The sequence below is a fragment of the Stegostoma tigrinum genome, chromosome 23 (genome assembly GCF_030684315.1).
Source record: "Stegostoma tigrinum isolate sSteTig4 chromosome 23, sSteTig4.hap1, whole genome shotgun sequence".
NCBI classification, from domain to species: Eukaryota; Metazoa; Chordata; class Chondrichthyes; order Orectolobiformes; family Stegostomatidae; genus Stegostoma; species Stegostoma tigrinum.
In genome coordinates this window covers 30,842,278-30,869,083 of record NC_081376.1, presented here as the reverse complement: position 1 = coordinate 30,869,083, position 26,806 = coordinate 30,842,278, and the positions used below count along the sequence as shown (strand labels likewise).

At 41.0% G+C, this 26,806-nt stretch overlaps 1 protein-coding gene across 2 annotated transcripts in view; it reads left to right on the top strand.

Moving 5' to 3' along the window:
- LOC125462329 (ankyrin repeat and fibronectin type-III domain-containing protein 1-like) overlaps positions 1–26,806 on the top strand; it is a 753,498-nt gene that overhangs the window by 136,088 nt on the left and 590,604 nt on the right. The window contains exon 1 of one of the 2 annotated variants that reach the window (XM_059654042.1): positions 7,731–7,828. The exons of the other annotated variant lie outside the window; for it this stretch is intronic. The gene's annotated coding sequence lies outside the window, so the exon portion shown is untranslated. Of the gene's footprint in view, positions 1–7,730; positions 7,829–26,806 lie in introns of those variants that run through there. 2 annotated transcript variants of the gene reach the window in all.

Here is a 26,806-nt window from a genome sequence, read left to right as displayed (position 1 = left end):
CAAATATGGGGAGTGGGCAGGAAGTTTGGGTTGCAACGTGAGTTCGGCCATGATTTGTAACGAATGGTGCATCAGGCTTGTCAGGCATATCATACCTTTCAGCTAACGGAATACCTGAGATTTACTGGCTGGATCAGTTTAATAATGGGTTTATTAGCAGGCCCTTCTCCAAGAAAAGGCAGTGGTCACCATCATGATGTAATGATGTGCGCTTCTCTGTGGATTTCTGGAACAAACCATAGAAATTATGGCCACGATGATTTTCTCTGGCACTGGTTTTGAGTAACCCCCAATACCAACGGGACTCAGCTCATTCTCTACTTTAGCACATGTTTCTGTGATGTTCTTTAAAAGCACAGTCTTTGGCAACCCTACAGTTCTAATACCTGATGGTTATTCATTGTAGGGCCGGACACCTATGTTTCAGGGCATCTTGTCCATGCTGGAATCTGTGCATTATTTACTCTTGGCCTTAAACTCCTTCCCCATCACAAGGTGACTATGTGGTTGCAGCTGCCTGTATCTCTACAGCTGTAACTCCTTCCTTCTTCAGCTGTTCTCCTTCCTGAAGAACCCACCGATTGACTGAATGATGCCCATGGTACTTAGTGACTGCCAAACTGAAAGGCTAGGTGCTTACTCCAGCCACCCTATCCAGACAACTCTCATTGTGCCCACAGAGCAGCAGCTAGATGGCATATTGAAACAGAACCAAAGTCTGGGCATCTGAAATTCTCTCCTTGCCGCAAAAAGCTACAGTTATGCTGCTCCAGTGTTCTTGTCAAGGCAAACTGTCTTATCCCAGTTTCTAAATACAGCAATGACCTCAGCTGCTGAACTGTTGCTGCCCTTAAATAACTTCTGGGGTTCTGATGCCCCATTGTCCTGATGTACTTGCCAGAAACATCAACAGGCTCATAAAATGCTGTTCATTTGTCCATTTAATCACCTAATTCGCCATATTTAATTCCCTACAACTGAAATTTTTGCACAAGTGCATGACATATCCACTTGACTTCAGCTGCTGGTAAAATCTGGATCCGATGTGATGATGTAGGAAGTTGATGCAACAACATTCCATGTGGTTTTTACTGGGGATCACCATAAAGAACTAAAGCCACTTAAGAAACTGATGTCAGGCCTCATAAGACCTGGAAGTAGACTGACTGAGTAGGCCTGAGTCTTTTGACGATGACTTAATTGCGAGGGCTCCATCTGCAAGTGGAGCTGCAAAGTTTCCTCCCTCAGCAGGAGGGCCAGATGAGTCAGTACCAGGTAACCACTCTTTAGGTCTACATAGGTCTGTTGGTTGGCCTTTAACAATACTAAAGGGGATGTCTAATATTGTGAGGGCATATGTTGTTGTTCAACTGGAATGGTAAAATATTATGAGATGAAAGACAGTGGAGAACGTACACCTGTGTTTGTGTTTTGTGTGTATGTGTGTTCATGTACGTATGCGAGGAGTAGATAATATTTATAGAGGAAATAGAATGTAGAAGTGTGGTAGTGTTACTTTAATTACACAAGACTGTAGTGAGGCTGCATTAGTGTGTTGAGTACAGTTTTGGTCTCCATACTTGAGGAGGTGTGGAGTTGCATTTGAGGCAGTTCAGAGGAGATTCACTAGATTTGCTCAAGAGCTGAGGGGAAGTTTGTCTTATGAAAAAGATTGAGACATTTAAACGTGTACTATGTAGAATTTAGAAGTCTGAAAAGAGATGTAATTGAGGTATATAAGGCCCCACAAATATCCCCTTCCTCTTTGATAGAAAAGCCCAGATGTCAGTGCAAAAGATAAAGATTGTACAAATCTTCAGCCAGAATATCTGAGTGGATGATCCATCTTGACCTCGTCCAGAGGTTCTCAGCATCACAGATACCAGTCTCCAGCCAATTCCATTCACTCCACTTGATATCAAGAAACAGTAGGAGGCATTGGATTCTGCAAAAGCTACAGCTTTGGCAACATTCCAGCAATTGCACTGAAGAAATGTTCCAGAACTTGTTGCACCCCTAGCCAAGCTATCCCAGTACAACTATAACACTGGCATTTCCCCGACAATGTGGAAGATTACCGAAGTATGTTTGTACACAAAAAAGAGGATGAATCCTACCTGGCCAGTTACTGCTCCATCAGCTTACTCTTGATCATTAATAATGGAAGGTGTCATCATCACTGCTTTCAAGCAACACCTGTTTAGCAACAATCTGCTCATTGACACTGAGTTTGGATTCTACCAGACTCACTCAGCTCTAACTTTGTTTCAGCCTTTGTTCAAACATGGACAAAAGAGCTGAATTCCAGACGTTAGGTGAGAGTGACAGCCCTTGACATCAAGGCCACGTCTGGAATCAGTGGGAATCAGGGACAGACACTCCACTAGTTGGAGGCATACCTGCCATACAGAAAGATGTTTGTGGATGTTTGAGGTCAATCATCTCAGCTCCAGGACATCTCTGCAGGAGTTCCTCAGGGTAGTGTTCTAGAACAAACCACCTTCAGCTGCTTCATCAATGACCTTCCCTCCAACATAAGGTCAGAAATGGGGATGATTACCGATGATTACACGATGTTCAGCACCATTTACAAGCCCTCAAATACTGAAGCAGTCCATGTTCAAATGAAACAAGACACAGACAATATCCAGGATTGGCCTGACAATTGTAAAGTAACGTTCACACCACACAAATGCCAGGCAGTGACCATCTTCAAAAAGAGATAATCTAACACATATCCCTCGATATTCAATGGTGTTGCCATCGCGGAACTCCTATTGTAAGCATCCTGGGGGTTACCATTGACCAGTTACTTAATTGGACTTGCCATATAAATAGAGTGGATACAAAAGAAGTCAGAAGCCAGGACTATTGCAATGAGTAACTCACTCCTGACCCCCCAAAGTGTGTCCATCATCTACAAGGCACAAGTCAGGAATGTGATGAAATACTATTACTTGCCTGGATAAGTGTAGTTCCAACAAAACTCAAAAAGCTTGATACCATTCAGGACAAAGCAGCCTTCTTGCTTGGCACCACATCCACAAGCATTCACACCTTCCACCACCAGTGCTTAGTAACAGCACTGTGGACTATCTACAAGATGCACTGGAGAAATTTTCCAGAGTACTTAGATGGACGAACTGGATTGCCTGGTCTTAGAGTTGATGGTATAGAGACACACTGAGCAAATTGATGGAGGCTCTAGTGGAATACAGAATGTGCAGGGAGAACTTAAAGAAAATAATTAGGAGAGCAAAGACAGGGCTTGAAAAAGCACTAGCAGATAAGATTAGGGAGAATCCCAAGATATTGTACAAATGTGTGTCGTATGAGCAACAAGTGAAGCTAGATCATTGACCGACTTAAATTTGTATTTATCTGATGTTTGTTATCCAAAAGATGAGGGAACATGGGGTAAAGGTGAGCCATATTAAATTAATAGATGATCTAATATCTTATTGAATGGTAAAACATAGTTGAAGGGTTAAATGACCTACTCCTACCCCTATGTTCCCAATCTGTATTTTCAGTGTTATGCTCTGATGTCAAGTTACTGTTTTGGAAATTTCACTCACTGTTTCCCTGACAAAATTCTCTTAAAGCATGCAACAGTCTTTTGATGTGCTGGTCCAGATAGCCCATATTGTAAAAGAAAAGCAGAAAATGCTGGAAACATGAAGCAAGTCAGGCAGCCCTGAGATTTAATTCTGTGTAGTGTACTGTGTGGCCCATAAAGAGAGCTGAAATCTTGGATTTTAGTTGCAATTTAAGAATGACCTTGCCATGGCTATCTCCACACTTTTTATGAGAAAATGTGATATATAAGGATTTGTTAAATGTTTGTTTCCTTTTCATTTTTGGAGTTATTTATTTCACCACTACATAGATCAATGAAAAGGGCAAGTTGGCTATTCTCTTATCAAGAAAGTGTACATGAGAGAATCCTGGCAATTGGGATGACTTGGCCCTGCTATTTATTACCTCACTATGTTCTGTGATTTATTTGATTGCTAGCTAAGACAATGTATCAGAATGCAAAAATGTTTACCCAGAATGTTTACCAGAATGCATAAGGCTGAACAATTAGTATAGTGTGGAACAGTGCAGTGCTGGTAGCTTGGAAGTGTTGCAGATTATATAATCAGGCCAGTTTCAATTGTGATCTTGAGAACTGCTGTGTAGGAAAATTTCAGAATGAACCACTGCAGTGGACCTTCCTTTATCCTTTCCTGACTGCTTGCTTACCATTTCCTTTCTTGGTGAACGTGATAAAGATTGAACTGAGACTATTAAAGTAATATTAAGGCTTTGAGATGAATACCTCTAAGCAAAAAATACTGCAAGTCCTTCTGATTATTTCATCAAGATGAGAAATAAAACAAGGTAAATTATGGGCCCATTTTAAAAAAATTACTAATACTATCATAAGAGTCATACACCATAGAAACAGACCTTTCGATCCAGCCAGTCCATGCTGACCATGTTCCTAAATCAAACCGGTCCCACCTGCCTGTGCATGGTCCATATCCCTCCAAAATGTTCCTATTCATGAACTTACCCAAATGTCTTCTCAACGTTGTAACTGTACCTGCATCCACCACTTGCTCTGGCAGTTCACACATGAACCACTCTCTGTGTAAAAAGTTGCCCCTCATGTCCTTTCAAAATCTTTCTCCTTACCTTAAAAATATGCCCCCTAGTTTTGAACTCACCACCCTGGGGAAAAGATCCTTGTGATTCACCTTATCTATGCCCCCTCATGATTTTATAAACCTCAATAAGGTCACCTCACAACATCCTGTGCTCCAATGAAAAAAAATCAACATTTCCAGTCTATTTTTATATCTCAAACCCTCCATTCCAGCAACATCCTGGTAAATCTTATCTGAACTCACTCCTGCTTGATAATATCCTTCCTATAATGGGGCAATCAAAACTGCACACAGTACTCCAGAAGAGGCCTCATCCACATCCTGTACAACCTCAACATGATGTTCCAATTTATATACTTAAATGTCTGAGCAGGGAAGGCAAGCATGCTAAATGCCTTCTTAACCACCATGTCTAACTGTGATATAAATTTCAAAGAATTATATACCTGAACCCCTCAGTTGCTCTGTTCTACAATGATACCCAGCCCCTATCATTAATTTGATAAGACCCATCCTTGTTTGTTTTACAACATTTATTGAAATTAAACTCCATCTGCCACTGCTCAGCCCATTGACCCAATAGATCAAGATCTCCTTGTAATTTTAAATAACCTTCTTTATTGTCTACTATATCACCAATTGTCGATGTCATCTGCAAACTTACTAATCATGCCTCCTATATTCACATCCAAATCATTTTTATAAATGACAAACAAAAGTGGGCCAAGTACCAATCCCTGTGTAACACTGCTGGTCACAGGCCTCCGGTCCGAAAAACAATTGTCCACCACCATCCTCTGACTCCTACCCTAAAGCCAATTTTGTGTCGAATTGGCAAACTCTCTCTGAATCGCATGTGATCTGACTTTACTAATTAGTGTACCATGTGGGAAGTTGTTCAAAGGCCTTATTAAAGTCCAAGTATACATCATCTACTGCTTTGCCCTCATCAATCTTTTTGGTAACTTCATTAAAAAACTCAATCCAGTTTGTGAGCACGAAACCATGCTGACTCTCTCTAATCATTCCTTGCCTCTCCACCTGCATGTAAATCCTATCTTTCAGAATTCCCTCCAACAACTTACACAGCACCAATGTCAGACTCTGAGATCTTTGTTCCCAGGCTCCTCCTTACTGCATTTCTTAAAAATAGCACAACATTAGCCTCCCTCTAATCCTCGGTACTTCACCCCAGTGCTCATAGATGATACAAATATTTCTGCAAGGCGCCCTGCAATTTCTCCCATATGAATTATTCAGTGGCCACCAAACATAGTGCCAGAGCTCCTTGTCTATAGATATTATCCCTTAAAAAAGTTTATCAAAGGAAATATGGTTTGTGTCATACATCTTAGTAAAGAGGTTAACTATTGGCACAAAGGATATTGACTGTGTATAACAGACTTCCATCAAAAGTATTTGAGACAATTAACTGAAACAATTGATTGGCTTGAAAGACTTGTATTTGAGAATGGACTAGGAGGAGGTATGGCCTCCTAGGTCAGCACCAAGTGATGTTGCAGCACAGAAGTTGATTATTCGTTCCATCGTACCTGCACCTATCTTAAAAGAGCTTTCCACATCAGGGCTGAACTGGCACTCCTGCGTACTGGGGTCTCCGTTATGTTTCTGGGACAGCTTAAATGGTGGTGCATTTTCAGGAAGGTTTAATTTGTTTCACTACCTCAGGAGCTTCCATGTTCTCAGCATCTGACATGAAAGGAAAGGACACTGCAAGCTATGGTTGAGAGGAGTACTGGAATGGAAGAAGACTTCTTAAAAGTAATAAAAATATGCATATAGCCACCAATATTACTTGTAAATTTAGTTGTTGTGCAAACCAGTTTTTTTCAAATTGCCAAGTTTGCTTCAAACTGTTGAGCAAGTAAACTACTTATCATGAGACAAGACCTCTACAAATACAATTCAGGCTGCTGTATGACTATGCACCCATGCAGCTTCATGGGAACATTGACAGGCTGCACACTCTGAAATGGTATTTTTTGGCGAAGAACAGTCTTGGAACTTAATTTTGCAATAACAAAGTTCAGTAGAAAAACTCATGCTCTTTTTTAAAATACTGCTTTTAATGAGGGTTAGCCAGTCTCAAGATTTGGTAGTCCGGTAAATCATCCCATACTGATGAATGAGGTATAGCAGTCATTCCACACAAGCAGTCAGAGCATAGACTATTATTGTTATAGCATTACGTTTCTCAGGTCAGAAGAGCAGGCTGTGTATTTTTTTATTTGCTTTACTGCACCAGCAGTAAAGAATATATTTTATTTTCACTTTGTTACCTGTTACTGGCATTGGGAATGTGTTGAGAAACTAACAAAGCTTTTAGTGGGGGCTGTCAAATCAGAAACACAGGAGCTTCAGCTCATTCTCCTCCTTTCAGTTTCCGTTGCCAGTGGTAACTGCTGTAAATAGTGCTCATTTAGAGTCTGTCCATTGCTTTTTTTTGTCAGTAATGCTCTTTATTTCCTTGGGAAAAAAAATGCTTTTGTAAAAAGCAAGTCTTGAGAAGCTAGGAGCCAGACGTTCAGCTGGAGAGCATGTTGCTATTGCAGTAGGTTAAAGCTACTTAGGAGAACACCACAGGCAGCAAAGGAGCCCATTATCAGCCAGGCTCCTTCCTTTTCCCCTCCCCCATCCATCTCCCCAACTAGCTTATTAATTCACCTTCAACTATAGTAAAATCAGGAACGCACCAGAAGAAGTTTTTCTTTTAAAAGCACATACAATGTCCTCTTGCTCCTTCCTCCTGCTTGTCATTTGCGAATTATTGAGAGTTGGCCAGCGTGACATTCCCCATTCAAGTCAAATTATCAAGATATTAGTTAATAGGCAGGAAAACTAATTCCAGGAGAATGGCCCCCCCATGCAGAATAGCCAATTAAAAGTTCAGCCCTTTGGCTGCAAAGAACATTTCTTGAAAATTGCCTTTCCTTGGACTGAAATGTTTGGATAATGACTTTTCGTGAGTTTAATAGATTTTAAGACTTCAGCCGCATTTGTAAATGTCTGCATTTTGTGCGCAGTGTGTTAATCATGGGAAAGTTGATAGGAAATTGGATTTGTTTGACATAATTGACATTCTGAGCAGGGACATAATGGAGTAGAGGTACTCCATTTACAGCTGGAATGAATGTTCTGACTTAGATTGAAAGGTAAGTGTAAGATTTGGCGTGATACTTGATGGCCAAACACTGTGTCAGCTCAACCAAATGGCTGGTAATAATGATGTAAATGCTTAATATTTTTATGTATGCATGCTGTTATTTTCTTTTCTTCCTTTTGTCAGAATTTCTATCTACTTATTTTCTATCTACTGATTTGACATTACCCTGACATCACAAAGCTGTTTGGCTGATGTGATGCTGGTCTTCATAATTAGAACATGCAAGTTCCATTGAAAGAATTTGTGGGACACCATGTGCATAACGAGTTGGATTGCAAGGGATTCTGCACTGATGTAATTTAAAGGGCCAGGCACACAACATGCAGAGAAGTTTAGTTTTGAAAACCTCTGCTCTTGCTATTGCAAAATGTGTGGAAATACTCTGTTGTGGTTTTGGAGACGTATGGAAAGTACTCAGATTTGGCAGAATGTTGCTGCATCCACACAGCAAGAGCAGAAGATCAGATGACCTTCCACACACAGGCAGCAGCAGATACTAGGGTACCAAAGGTAGTGCCTGTGAGTTTGTAGCATGTCAAGAAATGGAGCTATAGAGCAGGGAAAGGAAGCTGTGTGTGGTGCCCTCTATCAGATTGGAATTGGACTTATTGTGCTCTTTGACCATGGCAGGAGTATGACAGACCAGCCAGTATATCCAGTATGCAAGTCCAATAGTGCTAGACATTGTGCCCTTCATCTGAATAATTTGCTATAGAACATGTCTGCACCCTGATCCTCCACGGAGCTGGAAAATTAATGATCCTTCATCTCAGTGAGTGGCTTCAATTCACCCAGTGTTCGTGAATCACCATGTACTGATCATAGAATGGTGATCTCAAAGTTACACTTAGTACAAGTCTGAGCTATTGTCTGTAGCTGCCAGATCAAGTATCATGGCTTCTTCATCGATAATGCTCTCTCTTTTTCTTTCTCTTGCACTTTTGTGGCTGAGCAGGCAGTAGTTATTGAAATCAGAAGGAGAAGGTTGGGGTCATAGAAGAACTTTGGGTCGAAAGCAAGCTGTACATGGGCACACCGTCTGCAACTTGGTTCAGATTATTCAGGATGGGTGTGAGCAAGGAGGTATGAAAGAGTATAATGCTGTAAGTTGTTGACATTGTCACACCTTTTGTGAACATCATGTGACATGGGCTTTGCCCCATCTGACCCTTTGATGCTGAGAGCCAGCTCCTCCATAGGAATCAAGAGGTGCAGGTGCCATTATTCCCTGCCAATTCTCATTTGCTCCCGTTTGTTTGCTACTTTGACCTGCAGGAGGGGTGCCATTATGTTAGTAATTATGTAGCACCTGGCTGGTTGATGTGCCCGCCAAAGCTGGAGGTATATCGAGGGAGTGAGATGTGGATGTTATGCTGAGTGTACATGGATGAGTGAAGGGATGTGTTGCATTGAGCAGTCTGAGGGTGATGGTAGAGTAAAAGGAACTGTCATTGTGCATACGCTGATTGTAACTATCCATATGAGGTCATTAGCCATGTGCCACTGTTGCCAGCATATTGAAACCTGAAGAGCTGAAAATTAATCTTCCTGGCCACTTGCTCCCATGTTCATCCCATGCCCACCTCCCAGCACTATACCCCCCCAAATACGCCCGTGCTTGCATGCCCATGCTCACTCACCCATGCTCGCATACCCAGGCACACATGTGCTAAAACACCCATGCTCACATGCCTACACAGACACTACTGTCTGGAAGAACCATGATATGTCCGGCCCACCTCTGCCAGTATCTCCTCCAGGTTCTTATTTGCTTTCCTGGAACTCTGTCTTTGTCCATGTTACACCTTTTAAATAGCTGAGATGGCATTCAGTGGAGCTTCCCTTGAAGAAGGACTTATTGACTTTAATAGCAAAAGCCAAGCTTTACCATTACTTACCCCTTGTAGAGGCTGTCAGCAGTGCACGAGATGTATCAATGTCAAAGTCGGCTTCCCTCTTTTTAAAACCCCCATAGTCAATTGCAACAAATGTTTTTATTTCTTTTTGGCACGCCATATCACACATCAATTAAAACATAAAACAAAATCGAAAGAACTGCAGATGATGTAAATCAGTAACAAAAACAACGTTGCTGGAAAAGCTCAGCTGGTCCTGCAGCATTGGTGAAGGGAAAAATAGAGTTAACATTTTGGGTCCGGTGACACTTCCTCAGAATACGAGTTCTGAGAAAGTGTCACTGGACCTGAAATGTTAACTCAATCAAAACATAGTTTGCCAGACCAAAACAAAATAACCAATTCCCAATCTTTCTCTGAGTGTAAAAAATGAGTAATTTTATTACCTATTAACCCTGAGAAAAATAACAAAGATGCGATAATGACTACACACACACACACACAAAGGAAATAAGGAAGAGAATGTCAGGTACAGACAGGAAGAAGAAAGACTATACACTTGAAAATCTTTGAGTCCTTGAGGTGTTAGATTTTTAACTTGAGACCACACTTATTTAATTGTTGACTCATATCCACAGCAGTGGCAAGACTTGTACTTACTTATCTGAGTTTTTGATGAATGGCTTGTTTCCTTGCTTTTCTGTTTTTTTTACCATGTGCCATCTTCCAAGGTGATGTGAGAAAGACTTCCAGTTCTCGTTATACATTCAATTTTCCTTCTGTCTACTCTGCTCTCAAAAACAGTTACTGACATTGGAATCAGACTTGGGAATATACTAACAACATTGTCTTTCAAAACGGAACAGTTGAACATAACCTTTGATGTCCAAAATGTTTACTTATCACAATTAAAACTGGTGATGTGAATTGCTTGACACTGACTTGGTGCCTTTGAATGAAATGGCAATTTTGGTACAAACTGTTTCATTTATTCTGCATTGATTTTCTGTACTTGCTGCACGTATTTTGATCAATGTTTCTTCCTTTTCAAAAACATCATCTCAGTCTATGAATGGTCACGGGTACTGATGTTGAGGAAAAGTGCAATTGAGATTTAAAGATGGAGCTGCTATAATTAGCAAAAGAGTAGAGCAGGTTTCGTAGAGTGAGTAATCCAGTATGTACTTACATTCTGATGTACAACGTGACAGCCCTCCTTCACCTGTAGTCTTGTCTTTTTTATTTTTTTGTTTTGTATCTCTATTTCTCTTTCACCAACAAATATAATTTGGGCAGCACAATGGCTCAGTGGTTAACAAGCTCCTGGATTTGATTCCAGTCTTAGATAACTATCTGTGTGGAGTTTGCATGTCTCCCTGTGTCTGTGTGGGTTTTTACTGGGTGCCTCTGTTTCCTCCCATAGCTCAAAGGTGTGCAGACTGGGTGGATTAGCCATGGCAAATGTGTCGTTACAGGTGGTCGCTCTTTAGATGCAGACTTGATAGGCTGAGTGGCCTCTATCTGCATTGTATGGATTCTATGATTCCTTTTCTTTCTCATTAACTTTCCACACCATTTGTTCCCCTTGCTGCTCCACTGCCCCTTTCAAATGTATAAAAAGCACAATATTCCAATGCTTTTCAGCTTTGAAGAAGATTTGTATTAGGCCGAAGTGCTAACTTTGTTTCTGTCTTCACAGAAGCTGCCAGACCTGCAGAGTTTCTCCAGTAATTTCTGTTTTTGTTCCAGCATTTTCTGTGTTTGTAACAGATTTCTGGCATCTGTAGTACTTTGCATTTGTTTGTGGAATTCCTCACAGGTGATACCCTAGACTCACCATTTTTGGGAGAAAATAGGGGGGTGGGTGGGGTCGGGAGGAAATGATAGGATAGAACCCAAAGAGAGAGAAAGACAGTAGGACAGTCTGGCTAACCTATCGTTTACATGCTACCCCACCCACCTCCCTATTTTTTGCATATAAACTGACTTTTTCCTGGCCACCATCAGTTCTGAGGAAGGGTCACCGGACCTGAAACATTAACTCTGTTTTCTCCTCCACAGATGCTGCCAGACCTGCTGAGCTTTTCTAGAAACTTTGTTTTTGTTCCTGATTTACAGCATCCGCAGTTCTTCTGGTTTTTATTTATGTAGTATTTAGGTGGTGGAATGCAGCATCTTTTCAAGCATGCATTGACACCTCTTTCCAAACTTCTGATTTCTACTACTAAGAAGGAAAAGGGCAGCTGATGCAAGAGGCTGAATCTTTGTCATTTTTGACAAGTTTTATAGCGGATTTCTCTCTGTGAGGCTTAGCATATTTTCTCATACTATTGTCCTAAATTGCATTGTTAACTCCCTACTGTGGTTTTATGACACCCCTATTGCCTGATGCTAGCTTGATCCTCCCACTTACAGTAATCGGAAGTACTCATCACTGAGATATATCCCAAGATACCCTGCATTTTCTGGCACTGACATTATCCTTAAATGGCTGCTGTACAGCTGGTCAAGCACCATCATTCCGGAGCTGCCCTCTGTGGTTTATGACATTAGCCTTGGACATGGCAGACAAGGAAAAATTGGTGCCTTACTTTGTGGACTGAGACCTAGAAGTCCTAGTGGATGGGGTGATGCAGAGGAGGGACATCATCTTCCTCCAGAGGAGGCCACGAAACCGAAGTCTGGTTTGAGGGTGCCACCTGGGTTAATGTGGTCTAAATCGCCTGGGGGAATGCCCAGCAGTGTCGGAGAAGATGTGTCCTTCTCCACTCCACTAATGCAAGTGTCACCATCTTCTGAGTTCTGAAGAGGGATCAGTGGACCTGAGCTGTTAGCTCAGATTTCTCTCCACAGAGGATGCCAGCCCTAATGAGTCTTTCCAGCAATTTATGTGTTCGTTTCAGATTTCCAGCGTCTGCAATTCAGTCCTCTTCTTCATCACCATCTTCTCTTTGCTATCTCACACTCTGTCCACCTCTGCTACTGCACTCATCTTCCAGCAAGACTCATGTCTCACCACCTTTTTCCACCACACTAACAGCTCTGCCTCTTCCTATCACCTCAGTCCCTGCCATTCCCTCAGTCCTGAAGAAAAAAAGCCTACAATAGAGCAGAAAGAGCTAAGACAGGTTGTGGGTTGCCTCAGATTTGGCTTCCCACCCACTACAAGGAGAAGATTCTGATCCTGATCAACTTTAAAGGTTGAGTGAATGAATGATCCTATTGTCACTTGTATTTTACAATAAGAATACAATAAAACGTAGTGAAAAGCTTTGATTTGTTACCATGATTCTGTACTATTCTGAATAATTTAAGAATAAGGAAAAAAAGATAGAACTTGAAGAGAGTCTGTCAGTCCTGAGTCAGATTATCACTGTTGATGCCTGCACCGTCTTCCCTCCCCCACTGTTTTGCCACCATGTACAGCGGACCCAACCAGTATTGAAGTCATGATCATTAGATGCCATCTATTGCCGCTAGGCTGATGCTCCTCCACCACTACCTTCCTGCTGCCTGTGTCGGACCCACCAATGTCAGAATCACATCCCTCACTGCTGGGCTTACCTCATTGATGTCACTGTGATGCCGTTTTGCCACCAGTGCTGCACCCAATGAATGGAGAAGTCACGGATCCTCAGGTGCCACCTTTTACCACTGGGCCTATGTCGCTGACGTTGCCTCTGCCAATTCTAATGCCTAGACCTGTGTTCACCCTGGAAAAGTAAGTAAGGGTTCAAACCACGCTGGACCCACTCTTCTCTACACTGGGCTAAAGGTCCACGCACTGGGTCCATTTGTCGTCTGCCAAGGTCTTCCGTCATTGTCGATGCTGTCCGAGCTCAGGACAAGAGGTAAGTAAAGGTATAGAGAGGAAAAAATAAGAAAAGCAGGTGGAGTGGAAGAGCTCCAGCTCAGAAGCCGTGCCCCTCCATCTTGTTCAATTGTTCAGAAATACCATGACCAATGCCCTGGACCTGTTTTGGATGCTTCCCTTAAACCACTGTGCCAGGAACCTCTTACTGAAGGTTGTCTCCCTGAACTTCAGTGAGGACTGCTCGCCCTTGACTTTACAAATTTGTTTGCCATATAAACATGTGACACATGGCAGAATTCAGACATTGAGGCAAGGATACGCCATACAGCAAGTTGTCAATTCATAGCCCACATCGCTCGATGTCCTTTAAAAACCTACCCATGAGAAGCACACCACCTACAACTGCTGCAAGTTCCCTTCCAATTGCCAACCATTCTGACTTGGAACTTTATTGTCTTTACACTTGATGAAAATTTTGGAATCCTCTCCTTGATAGACCATGGGTATAATTACATCACGTATCTGCAATACTTCAAGAAGGTGGCCTCACCTGCACTCTCTGAAGGGAAGATTAATAAATGCTAGCATAGACAGAGATACTTCATTCCATGAATATACAAAAAATATGTAGATACAAGTATCCTGTCAAGTTCTGTTATAGAGGTATCTTCTGTCATGATGTGTTCACTCATAAGCCCAGCCACACGCACAATTTTTTTCATGTGTGAGGTGGTTATGACCTCCATTGAATCACTTGTGGTTGCTCAGTTATTTCTATTGTTCTCAAGTGTTTTACATCAGGAAACCTTATTTCATGAAGCCACCTAATGGAGTATTTTATGGACTGGGTTTATCTTAAGTTTAGAGTTGTTGCTGTAGAGACAGCATAACCAGAATGAAATTGTTAGAGAATGGCTAGAGGATGGTCCGAGGGATGTGGACACATCTGGGAAGAGCAGTAGTGTGCATTTTGTCTAAGCTGTTTGACCAACAAGGTAAGATATTTCAGGCTGAATGCCTTGCCAGCAGCAAATGTTTGGAGTTGGACTGTGGCTTAGAAGTGGAGAATACAGAATATCAAATAAACAGAGATTAACGGCAGGTTTTTGCAGGGCAACATAACAGAAAAGACTTCTGGGAAAGCCAGTTGATAAAGTGTTATTTCGTGATAGTGGTAAAATATGGATGATCAATTTTTGATTTCTTTCATTTGATTTGAATGCCTGGGGCTTCTGTGGACTGTAATTGGTTCAAAGAGGAAAACACTGACTTAAAAATTGCCACAGTGATCACTTCACTACATATTGAACCAACCTTCATGAAACCATCAATAAAACACGAATCAGTCTGAACTGAAACTAACATGTTACTGAGTGGTTTCATTCTCTTCAATCAGATTAATACCCTCAGCTTTATTTATACCTTCATGAAAAGTTCACATGTTGGAGATCAAAAATCCCTGCCTGTGATTAACCGTCTTGGAAAATAAGAATTCAGATGTTAAAATGTGCAAACTAACTGCATTTCAGGGAGATTAGTTTTGGCAGAGGAGCATGATGGATTTGTAACTGAAATTGGAGAGGCCTCTTTCTTTCTCTCTCTACTGTCTCTCAACAGACAAAGCACTTGATAAAAATGCAAAGTGGAGAGAAACATCCAATCACAAAGCACTCAAAAGTATGTGTAATATTCCAAGCTGCTGTTAATTCAGGATGCACCCAACCACCCGTGCTATCAAGTTAAAACTTACTCCCTCAAGAACACCTGAAGGACTTCAGACTATAATTTACTTTTCCTTCCATTTTATACTGGACTGTAACCCCTTTTAAACTTTGTGCTTGTGTATGTTTCTGATGTTCTGTTTTCATTATTTTTACTCGGGTTAGCAAGTAATAAAATATCAGTTTATTCAATAAATCTTCATAATTGGCCCTTAATTGTTTGTGGTGAACTAGTTGGCTACGTTTTAATTGAAATGAGGTGTATCTATGTTAACAAAGTCATTAAGTCTTTGAGGCCAACCGAAGAGGTTGCAAAGAGGAGAGTTGATTCACTCTTCTTCACCAGGTCTTAACGGTTAATGAACTTCAAAATGAAGAAATTACCTGGTTGGGAATACGATCTGTTTCTGTGGCTTGTGTACAATAATGGCTCGACACTACCTGTTTAAATTCCTAAGGTAAAGGGCAATACAAACATTTTGAGATCCTTGAAGTGAATCAAAACTTGTAAATATTCCTGCAGAGATAGTAAGAACTGCCGATGCTGGAATCAGAGATAACACAGTGTAGAGCTGGAGAAACACAGCAGGTCAGGCAGCATCAGAGAAACAGGAAAGTTGATGTTTTGGGTTAGGACCCTTCTTTATTTTTCTTCATATTTATTTCTAAATATTCCTGCACTGTCTTCTCTATTGGTCCAGATCCAGGAACCGTTCAACAGCCACAACAACTTCCATTATATAACATGTTTAATGGATAAAAAGGCCCAAGGCCCTTCCCAGGAATGTTATCAAACACATAAAAACTTACATAAGAGACATCAAAAGATAGTCCAAAGCTTTGTTGAAGACGTAGTTTCTAAGCAATGCCTTAAAGAAGGAACAAGAGGTAGAAGCAGTGAGATTTTAAGAGAGATTTCAAAACTTAGGATGCTTGCAGCTGAATGCATAACCACCAATAGGGAGACAATAAAAGTAGGACTACACGAGAGACAACAATTGCAGGAGTGTAAGAATCTTTAGAGAGTAATGGGACTGGAATGGCGACAGAGATGGGGAGGGTGAGACTGTTGAGGAAGTTAAAAAAGAATGTGTTCTAAAATTGAGACTTTGTTTAATTAGCAGGTAGATTGGGTCAGTAAGCTCAGGAGCAACGGATGGATAGGACTTGGGGTTGAAATTTCAGGTGAGAGGTGGACAGGGTCCAAAAGTGCCAATACTGATTAGCAGGCCGATTTTATAAGGTTTTTGGGATGTTGGATACATGATCTGGTCCTTAAGATCCACTTAATCCAAGACAAAGGCCATTTAACATGGATAAAGAGCTCATTTAGAGGACTGTTTTGATTTTCAGGGGTTGCGTTAGTTGTATGAGGTGGACATATCGTGGGAATCCAGTCATGACCACCCCGAATAATTAGTTAGGCCCTGTAAATGAGGGCTGACTGGACCCTGTCTATTGCTAGAGAGGCACCATTGTAGCAGCACAGGTGATGAGACTGTGTTAACTGCTGAGGCAGTATTGTCATCTTTAAGGAATTATAGGTGTACAAGGGTAAGGGCAAGGCTGCAAATCATACTTGGGTGCTACTTAATCAAGGGTAAATTGGAACTGGCAATGGAAGCTCAAATTTTGGATGCAGAGATGTTGAGGAGTAACACTATCTGCAGAAAGCACAGTGTCTGGACATCAGGGGTATATGCAAGAGGGAATAAGGAGCAGAAAAGAGGTGGAGGTCACACTAGCAGCTTAGTATCTCATTCAGAAGATGCAGCTAACTGGAGGTGACCAAGACACTGTGCCTCAGGAGATTGATCTCTTCAGGTAAATGGTAACAGACATTGTGCTGTCATGACAGAAGACCTCCTACCTTGCAGTGCTAGTTAACAGCAGAAAATGCAGGAGAAACTCAGGAAGTCTGGCAGCATTTGAAGAGAGAGAAACACAGTTTAGGTTTTGAGTTCAGTATGACTATTCATTGGACTCTGCAAGGGTCTTGCTAAATGTAGTGGTCTGTTACTGACTCTACTATGATCCTCTAGAGACGTGTACAATTTGAAGAGATTGAACCCTGGAGAGACAGAGGTCAGCCAAGGAAAAAAAGAACAAATAAGAGGCAAAGACATTGAACATGGAGACAATTTAGCTGAACAGAGAGGTGGCATGGCTGAGCATGGGCTTAAAAGTCTCTTCAAGATTCCATGAATGTCAGAAGCAATGAGATTTAGCAATGTTTCAGAGTTCGTCTGACCAGAATGAATATTGTGTTCTGACAAAGACTCTGCGAAAATTTCCAAACTGCTGCCTGGAACATGTAAAATCTTACTGTTAATGAAGGAACACATCTGTCCTGAGGCTTCCCTGTCATTTTTAAGGACCCTGTGCCCTCCTTCACCACCTCACACCTCTATCCTTGTCCTGCTATTGAAGCAAGGAAGCTCACAAATGTCAATAATAATACGGTACTCCTCAAGGAAAACAGCACATAGTTACAAGAAGACAACACATCAGTTACCTGCTGTATGAAGATAAGCCTCTATACTAGGTCACCTTTATTTGGTGCTCCTCTAGTGAATTTAGACTTAGTGACAGGTTGCTCAATTGTCTTGCGTGAGGTGGGAGTGCATGTGGCAGTTGTTCTTGTCATGTAAATGGCCTTGGTAATATCTCTTGAGGTTACTGTGTGAATCATTGCAAGGGTAGCATCACAAGTCCAAGTTATGGTCCAATAGGTTGTTTGAAATCACAAGCTTTCATGGCACTGTTCCTTCATCAGGTAAAGTCCTGTGGAACCGTGTGACTTCTGCATTCATGAGGGGTCATATAGACTGAACATGATTATGATGCTAGATAATAAAGTGTGAAGCTGGATGAACACAGCAGGCCAAGCAGCATCTCAGGAGCACAAAAGCTGACGTTTCAGGCCTAGGCCCTTCATCATCCCTCTCTGATGAAGGGTCTAGGTCCGAAACGTCAGCTTGTGTGCCCCTGAGATGCTGCTTGGCCTGCTGTGTTCATCCAGCTTCACACTTTATAATCTTGGATTCTCCAGCATCTGCAGTTCCCATTATCTATGATAATGATGCTTCATTCTCTTTAGTGACATCCTCTGACCTTGGTCAGCAATTTGGATAACTGTTTGTGAGCACCAACTAGAACACAACTGATATCGCTATATTACCTGCACTATTGGCCAGTGACCAAACCATGCTAAATAGTATGGCATTCAACCTGTAAACATTAGTGCAAAGTTCTTTGCACTCTAACTGCTGCAATATGAATCACTATGATTTTCTCAATTTTGGACTTGTCACACACAAAGCCATGAGCAATGATGATGCGCATGAACTGGATGCCTTCGGTCTCTGCCTTCAACCTGCTCAGCTTCTGGGGACACTGGCATGAAAGAGCACATCAGTTGCTGCTGGTCTAGGTAGAGCCTCATTTGCAGTCACTCCTGAGATGTTGCTGCCCAGCTGAACAGAGCTGCAAGTATCCTTGCTCCTCTGAAAGGACCTGCTTACAGCTATCCCTATCACTGTTAGTTGTTCCTGCATACTTCTCATTCAGAACCGCCCTATCTAAAGACACACAAGAATGCACTGAGGTAATTAACTGGAAATGTTTGTAAGGTGTGACAGTACTTCTTTGGAGATCTGCTACTCTTCTTGAAAGTGTGATGGTGAGGCAGAAGGGCTCCTCGGATTGACATCTATTCATGTGGAAGGAGGAAGATTAAAAGCTTGTCTTAGACAACAGGAGCCTTTGTGTCACTATGTCTTCAAAATGTAACTCCATCTTCAAAATCCTGTTGAATGGTTTTGTTTGCAGAGCACCCTGTATATTATTGCATTGAATTCTTAATTGCCATCACCACTATGAGTACCCATTTTGCCACGGCTGTCTTTTTTATTGTCTGCAATCTTGGCTGTTCCTTAGGCACCCTCCTCTGTTGATTTGAAGTAGCAGCCCATTTCACTTTATTGGTACTTCTTCAAGGTATTGTGGGGCTATTTTACCTGACAGGATGCAGAGATGGGCTGAGAGGTGGCAGATGGAGTTCAACCTGGATAAATGCGAGGTGATGCATTTTGGAAGGTCGAATTTGAAAGCTGAGTACAGGATTAAGGATAGGATTCTTGGCAGTGTGGAGGAACAGAGGGATCTTGGTGTGCAGATACATAGATCCCTTAAAATGGCCACACAAGTGGACAGGGTTGTTAAGAAAGCATATGGTGTTTTGGCTTTCATTAGCAGGGGGATTGAGTTGAAGAGTCGTGAGATCTTGTTGCAGCTCTATAAAACTTTGGTTAGACCGCATTTGGAATACTGCGTCCAGTTCTGGTCGCCCTATTATAGGAAAGATGTGGATGCTTTGGAGAGGGTTCAGAGGAGGTTTACCAGGATGCTGCCTGGACTGGAGGGCTTATCTTATGAGGAGAGGTTGACTGAGCTCGGACTTTTTTCATTGGAGAAAAGGAGGAGGAGAGGGTACCTAATTGAGGTATACAGGATAATGAGATGCATAGATAGAGTTGATGGGCAGAAATGGCTAGCACGAGGGGTCATAGTTTTAAGCTGGTTGGTGGAAAGTATAGAGGGGATTTCAGAGGTGGGTTCTTTACACAGAGAGTTGTGAGAGCATGGAATGCGTTGCCAGCAGCAGTTGTGGAAGCAAAGTCATTGGGGACATTTAAGAGACTGCTGGACATGCATATGGTTACAGAGATTTGAGGGTGCATACATGAGGATCAATGGTCGGCACAACATTGTGGGCTGAAGGGCCTGTTCTGTGCTGTTCTGTTCTATGTTCTATGTTCTTAAGAATGAAATAAAGGGTTGTAAGACACTGCCTTCAGTTGCCAATTCTACCTGTCCTTATTGATTGGGAGCTGCACATATTAGTGTTGGAGGCTGAGATAACAGTGTGTGGAGCTGGATGAATGCAGCAGGCCAAGCAGCATCTTTTGAAGCTCTTTTGGTGTATCGTTAATGTTCTTACCTCTGGGCCAGAAAGCCCCAGTTCAAGTTCCACCTGCTCCACAATTTTGCTGCAACATCTTTGAACAGGTTGGTGAAACTACCTCTGTATAGGCTGATTAGGAAAATATCTATATAATGTGATGGCACATCCTTAGCAACACTATGTTTTAAACGTTCTGAAAGGTCACTAAGTATTCTCTGTACATTCTCTTATCATGCTGAAGAGCACTGTGTGTTCTGAGATTCCTCAGCGGGAGTGCCTACTAGAGTGTAAATACCTAGAGACCTGTCCTGATGATTAGGGATTAGCATTCACCTGACCAGAGAGTATTTAACAAATTTCTGATCTCACTTAATCTATCCATAATATGCATTCACACTTGCTTTGTCTGGATTGCTGGCTTCCTTTTGCTAGCCTTCTGGAAGAGGGCCTCTCTCCTGTTACTTCAGTAAAGTCTCCAGAACTATATCTTGGAATTGTGTAGATGTCTTGCCATGGGTTCTATGTCTCTGATTCTCCTGCGATATTGTGAAATTCATGTCTTGTGTTGTCCGCAACTGTAGTGACAGCACTCAAGCAGCAGCCACAATAAAGCTCTGATTTGTATAAATTGGAAGGATACTTGAGTAGTCTTGCTTCTGTTCCTCCCCCTGCTACCTGCTAATTGGCTACCAGTTCAGTCACCTTAGTAAATAAGAAGGCATCATATATAACTATGGGCTGATTACTGTTACCCCCACAAGAACATTTGGTGTGAGCTATGACAAGGGTAGCATTTTTGGATTACTTGAAGTACTTTTGGGAAGATGAAGTTCGATAGGCTAGTGCATTAAAATAATTAGTGGTAACAAAACATGGATCAGGATTTCAGCAGCAGTTGAGTTGAAGCAACAACCAAAGCTGCACTCTGTGTATTCGAAATGTTAGAGGTATAGAAATGTTTTCTTTTCAGCCCACAAAGTAAGAGTTCATCTCTTTCCGGTCTAGAACAGGCATGACACAAAATGTCTTTTTTTCGTGGGGCATGATGCCCATGAGAAGTGCTAGCTGAAAGGCCAAAGGACCAATTCCTGGTTATCTTCAAGCCATTTGATTCAGCTGCGTGCTATGTTTGCAACATTAGTCTGAATTTGAAATAGGCCCACATCATAACATAGCCTTCAATGAGGCTCCTTGAAATGAAGGGTTATTGGTTTATAATCATGATTCTTGCAGCCTTGTTTAAAATGTTTTTTGAGTGCAATGTTCTGCATTAACTTTTTGTTGAAAGGCAGAGTCCTGTGTTGAACCTGTTGTTTGAGGGAAGGTCTTGCTATGCACTACAATATGGAATTCTGAGTCACAAGTTTATTGCCACAATCTCTTTCATATTGGGGGGGGTGGTTATCATATTTTCTTTGCATGTCGTAAATGCAGGTACAGTAATATTCACATTTTCTGGCATTGTACAAACTGGAATGATCCAGCAACTGGAATCTCTGCTATCCTCTTGATGAATATGCTTACTTCGACTGGAAGCTCTACTAATAATAACTAGCACAAAAGTGCCTTTGTGATAGTGAGACAAGCTTTTCATGGCTGTTGTGAGGTTTAATAAGACAACTAAAAGTAACTAATGCTCTTTATATACAATCACCGCTGTTACTGTACTCATTCATCAATGATTTTCATTCTAAGGTCAAGTGTGGCTTCCCAGGCCCACGAAATGACTGACAGGACTGATATTATTGAATGGCACATAGCTCCCATTAACGTTAGTATTCCTTTTATTAAACAACATTTTTGATTTCCTGACAACATCCAGTACTATTTGGCTATCTCTCATTGTGATTAAGAAAAAACGCGACATCATGGAAACTGGTAAGATCCAGAATTTGTTCGTGTAGTTCCGTATTGTCCCTCTGTTATGGATGGCAAAATGATGAACTTTTATTTCCTGAAGAGTCAAGAGAAGAGAAAACATTTTAAAGTCTAATCATTTATTTAGCTCGTATACAGTGACTACGGCTTTGGTCTAACCTACATCCTCTGGGTAACCCTCAGTTCAATCTTTAATAAGAACAGGCGCATCAGTATATGACTTTGGCCTGGTTTCATGGTAAAATGCATCTGTTATTTAAATTTGTCAAGTCATTTAGTTTTTATTTATTTTTAGAAGTTTTCTTCGAAATCAGTTTGTTCTTGTCACTCGTTCATTTTTTAACTAATCTCTGATAATGGCTGAAAAGCAATTGTTCTTTTTGGTTATTACAATGCCATTACATAAATTGAGGAATGAATTGCCTGTTCTTTTTGAGATAAGTGCATATTGTGGAGGAGGCTGAGAGGAAAGAGGAGAAGCCATGGAAGTGTTTAACGCTTATTTTGTTCTGTATGAAGATAAACAAAAATAGTCTTTCTTGTTGTTGGCATAAATGTGCCCCTTTCTGTCTGTCCTTCCCTCCAGATTTCTGTCTGTATAAATATCCTTTTTACCTTTTTCGGCTCCTATTTGTAGTTTTCCCCTTTCTCTACACCCTTCCCTATTTATGTTTTTTTTTCCACCTCTCTGAATTTGTTCCTGCATCTCTATGAATACTTACATTTTTTTTTCTGTGCATATTTTGTGTTTTGTGTTTGTGTTTTTTCCTTTATGTCTGCTCTCTCATTTGTCTCTTTCATTTGTTTTCTTTACATGTTCTTAGCTCATCTCTTTCATGTCTGTCTGTGACTTGTTTTGTGTGTGCATATGTTTCTCTCTTTCACTGGGTCAGACTCTTTGTGTGGATACTGGGCAGTCCATAAAACTGAAATTTAAAAATCAATACACAGTTGATTAACAACATTGATGTAGACGTTGAAATCGCCTCTTGGTATACTGAAGGAGTTGAGGCTTGCAGTAAGCAATCAGATAGCTTGCAAAGAAATACAATAGATAAAGACAAAGAGTGTTTTTCCTTATGGTGTTTATCATACAGAAACATTCAATTCTGTGCCACTTGCCTGAGTGTGCTGTGACTTTATTTTTCTCCCCACAAATGGTTGATTTAGGAATAGCATTGGAGCATGCTGGCAGAGACTGCATCAAATAAAAAATGAATCCAAAATTGTTTTTCAGCTGAAAGCCAAACACATTACTAAGTGTACTATAAAAATATTATTGGAAGTTCTGAATGAATTTTAGCAGTTTGTATTTTTATTGGCTTGTTTGTCCGTCTGACCACACATGTTGATCTTTTCTCCCACCTCATCAGGACTGGGGGGAGGGAACTTGAGAAACAGCAGTGTACCACTTCACTGTGGCTGTGCTCTGAAAGAAGAAGAAAAATGCCTGAAGAAAAGCCTGTGCTGAAGAATTTGCTGCCTGTGTCTTGTGTCTCGGGAGACGAGCTTTCTTCTGTTTATAATGGCTCAGCTAGCCTCTCAATCACCGTAGACTAGCCTTCAGCACAGGCATACAGGAAATTGAGATTGATGTGAAGTACTTGGGGAAATAATCTAATTTCAATGAGACCATACTATTGAAACACTCAGCTTATTGCTAAATAGCACACAGCGTTCTGCTCTCATTAACTGGAGCTGATATTGAGAAAGCAATAAAAAAATGCTTCACGTGGAACAAATAAATTCATATTATTACACCTGTGTCATTTTTATTTTATTGCCATTTTTCTATTATTGTGCAGCAAGGGAGTCTGTACTCAATACCACTGAACTCACTACTATTATCTTGTGCATTGTCCTCAGCAGCTTAACCATTTTCCTATTCTCCTTATTGTGAGACCAAGGTCTTAACAAACTTCTATTTGACAAAAAGCTAAACTGAATTGAAATTTTCAAAATGATGAAAAGCATGGATAATTTCTATCCAGGCAATTTATTAACTGTAGTGAAGTGATGTGTTTAAAAACCATGGACGCAAGTAAAAGTTGAATGATATAGAAGAAAGCATATATGTCAGATTGAACATTTCATCCCCATGGAGTGACTGAACTTTGGAATTGCCTCTTTACATTCAATGACATTGCCATTGCTGAATCCCCCACTATTATATATGTTGGCCTAGCCGTGTCACCCTTATTCTATGAATGCATTTTAAAAATTGTAAATTGCTGGCCAAGAATGTTGAAGAACATTTAATGCTAAACAATGGATACAGCAGGTGAATGTAAGGGCAAAGCAATCCTACAATCAATTTGCAAGTCTTGACAGAGTAGACACTGAAAGACTGTTTCTGGTGGATGGGGAATGTAAAACATGGCAACACAATCTCAGGGTATGAGGATGATCAGTTAGAATGGATATGAGGATAGATTTCTTTACTTAAATATTTGCAAGCAATTCAACCTTCTGCCGAGGACTGAATGTGACGTGCCAGTCTTCAGCGAATTCAAATCACTCCACCTGATATCAGAAAAAGAAACAGCTGAAAGTACTAGATGCAGCAAAGGCTGTGGGCTTTGACAACATTCTGGCAGAAGTACGTGATCAGTTGTGCTGCTTCATAAAATGTTCTACTTTGACCACAACACTGAGAATGCAACATTATCTGATAATATGGAAAATTTACCTAGGTAAATTCTGTTTATAAAAAACAGAACAAAATCCAGTCTGTTCAATATTGCCCAGTCGATCTATTCTCAATCATAAGTGAAATGATTGAAGGATTGAAGCTGTTGTGCTATCAAGGGGCAATTACATATCAATCATCTGTTCACCAGTGTTCAGTTTATGTTATTCAAGGGTCACATGTCTCCTCATTACAGCATGGTCCAAACATTGTCAAAAGACTTGAACTTCCAACAATGTCGCAGCGGTATGTATTCAGCCCTAGAAATCTATTGGTCTCTATCTTGAACATACTCAATAATTGAACTTCCACAGCCCTCTGAGGTAGAGTATTCTAAAATGTTAACAGGAAATGCTGGAGAAACTCAGCAGGTGTGACAGCATTTCTGGCCTTAATATTTAAAGAGAGTTGTAACAGATTCAACACATTAACTGTGTTCCTCTTTCTACAGATGCTGCTGGACCTGCTGAGTTTCTGCAGTGTTTTCTGATTTTATTACAGATTATCAGTTTCTGCAGTATTTTGCTTTATTTGAGAATTCCTAGGGTTCACTACTGTCTCATAAAGGAATTTCTTTTCATCAATCCTAAATGAGTTTCTCCTCATTCTGAGCTATATCCGCTGGTTATGGACCACTCTGCCACCCCTGACCAGTGGAGACATTGTTTCTGTATCCTCCTTGCCCTTTAAGAATTTTGTGAGTTTCAATGAGTTCACCCCTTATCCTTTTAAACTAGAGATCAGTCTGCTCAGCAGATAGTCTGTCCATCCCAGTATCCAAATCACCTCCTCCCTAGTACCTCAACCTCACACTTACCCTGTCTCTGTTACAGTAGATACCTGTTGCCAAGGCTCATGTTCAACAACTCTCACTAATACCTGCAACATCTGACCCTGGGTCAGGAAAAATAGGGAAGACAGCAGTATAAGACCTGGTATCCTTGGCTGACAGGTAAAGCACAAATAGACAATGCAAAGTTGGGATTCTGAACGTATCCACATAGATTCAGAATAAGTGAGTGCTGTGAGAGCAAGTGAAGAGCCTGGAGATGCAGCCTGACCCAGTCTATGTGCTGTGTGCATGACGTTGATTGTATAGTGTCCATGCAGCAGCATTATAATGATAGTTGCCAGAGCAGCCTGAAGTACAGAATCAAAGTATTTGTAAGTGGGTTGGAGATGTGCCGTGAGATACTACTCAGACATCAGAATAAGGGACCCCTAAGGAATAGTGAGCATAACACAGTAGTACTTAGCATTGGGTTTGAAAGTGAGAAACTTGGATAGTAAATGACTTAGTAATCGGTATCATGTTGGGATGAGGGCAGAGTTGCTGGAGTGAATGGGGAAAGATATTTAGCAGAACAGACTGTTGATGAACAGTGGTAGACAACCAGATCAAGAATATCCTGGCCTATTAGGATCCATGACTTATTGTTCTAGGAAGCTATCCTGAATGCACTCTAGGAATTCTTTTCAAATAGCTGTTTCTGACAGTTTGATTTCCCTACCTGTGTGAAGATCAAAGTCACCCATGGTTAAAATATTGCCTTTGTATTTGCCATTATTATCTTTTGATTTATTATGTTACCTGCAGAACAGATACTGTTAGGGGTCCTGTGGAATATCCCTACCAGTCTCTTCAGCTACTTCATTAAAGACGTTTCTCCATCATAAGGTCAGTAGTAGGGTGTCAGCTGACATGCTGACTGTGGTACACCATTGAAATATCTGTGATCTATCACCTTGAAACTACCTCTGGAAAAATATAAATGTATGTTAGAGATCTGTGATTGGTGAAACAATTTTATGAACAAAAACGAACAAACAATACAGCACAGGAACAGGTCCTTTGGCTGACCAAACCTGTGCTGACACATTTTGCCTTTTCATACTAAAACTGTCTTCATTTGCAGGATTCATATCCCTCTATTCCCTTCCTATTTATGTATTTGTATGGGTACCCTTGAATGGTGCTATTGTGTCTGCTTCCACCATGTTCTCTGGCAGCTCATTCCAAGCTCACCACACTTTGTGTTGAAA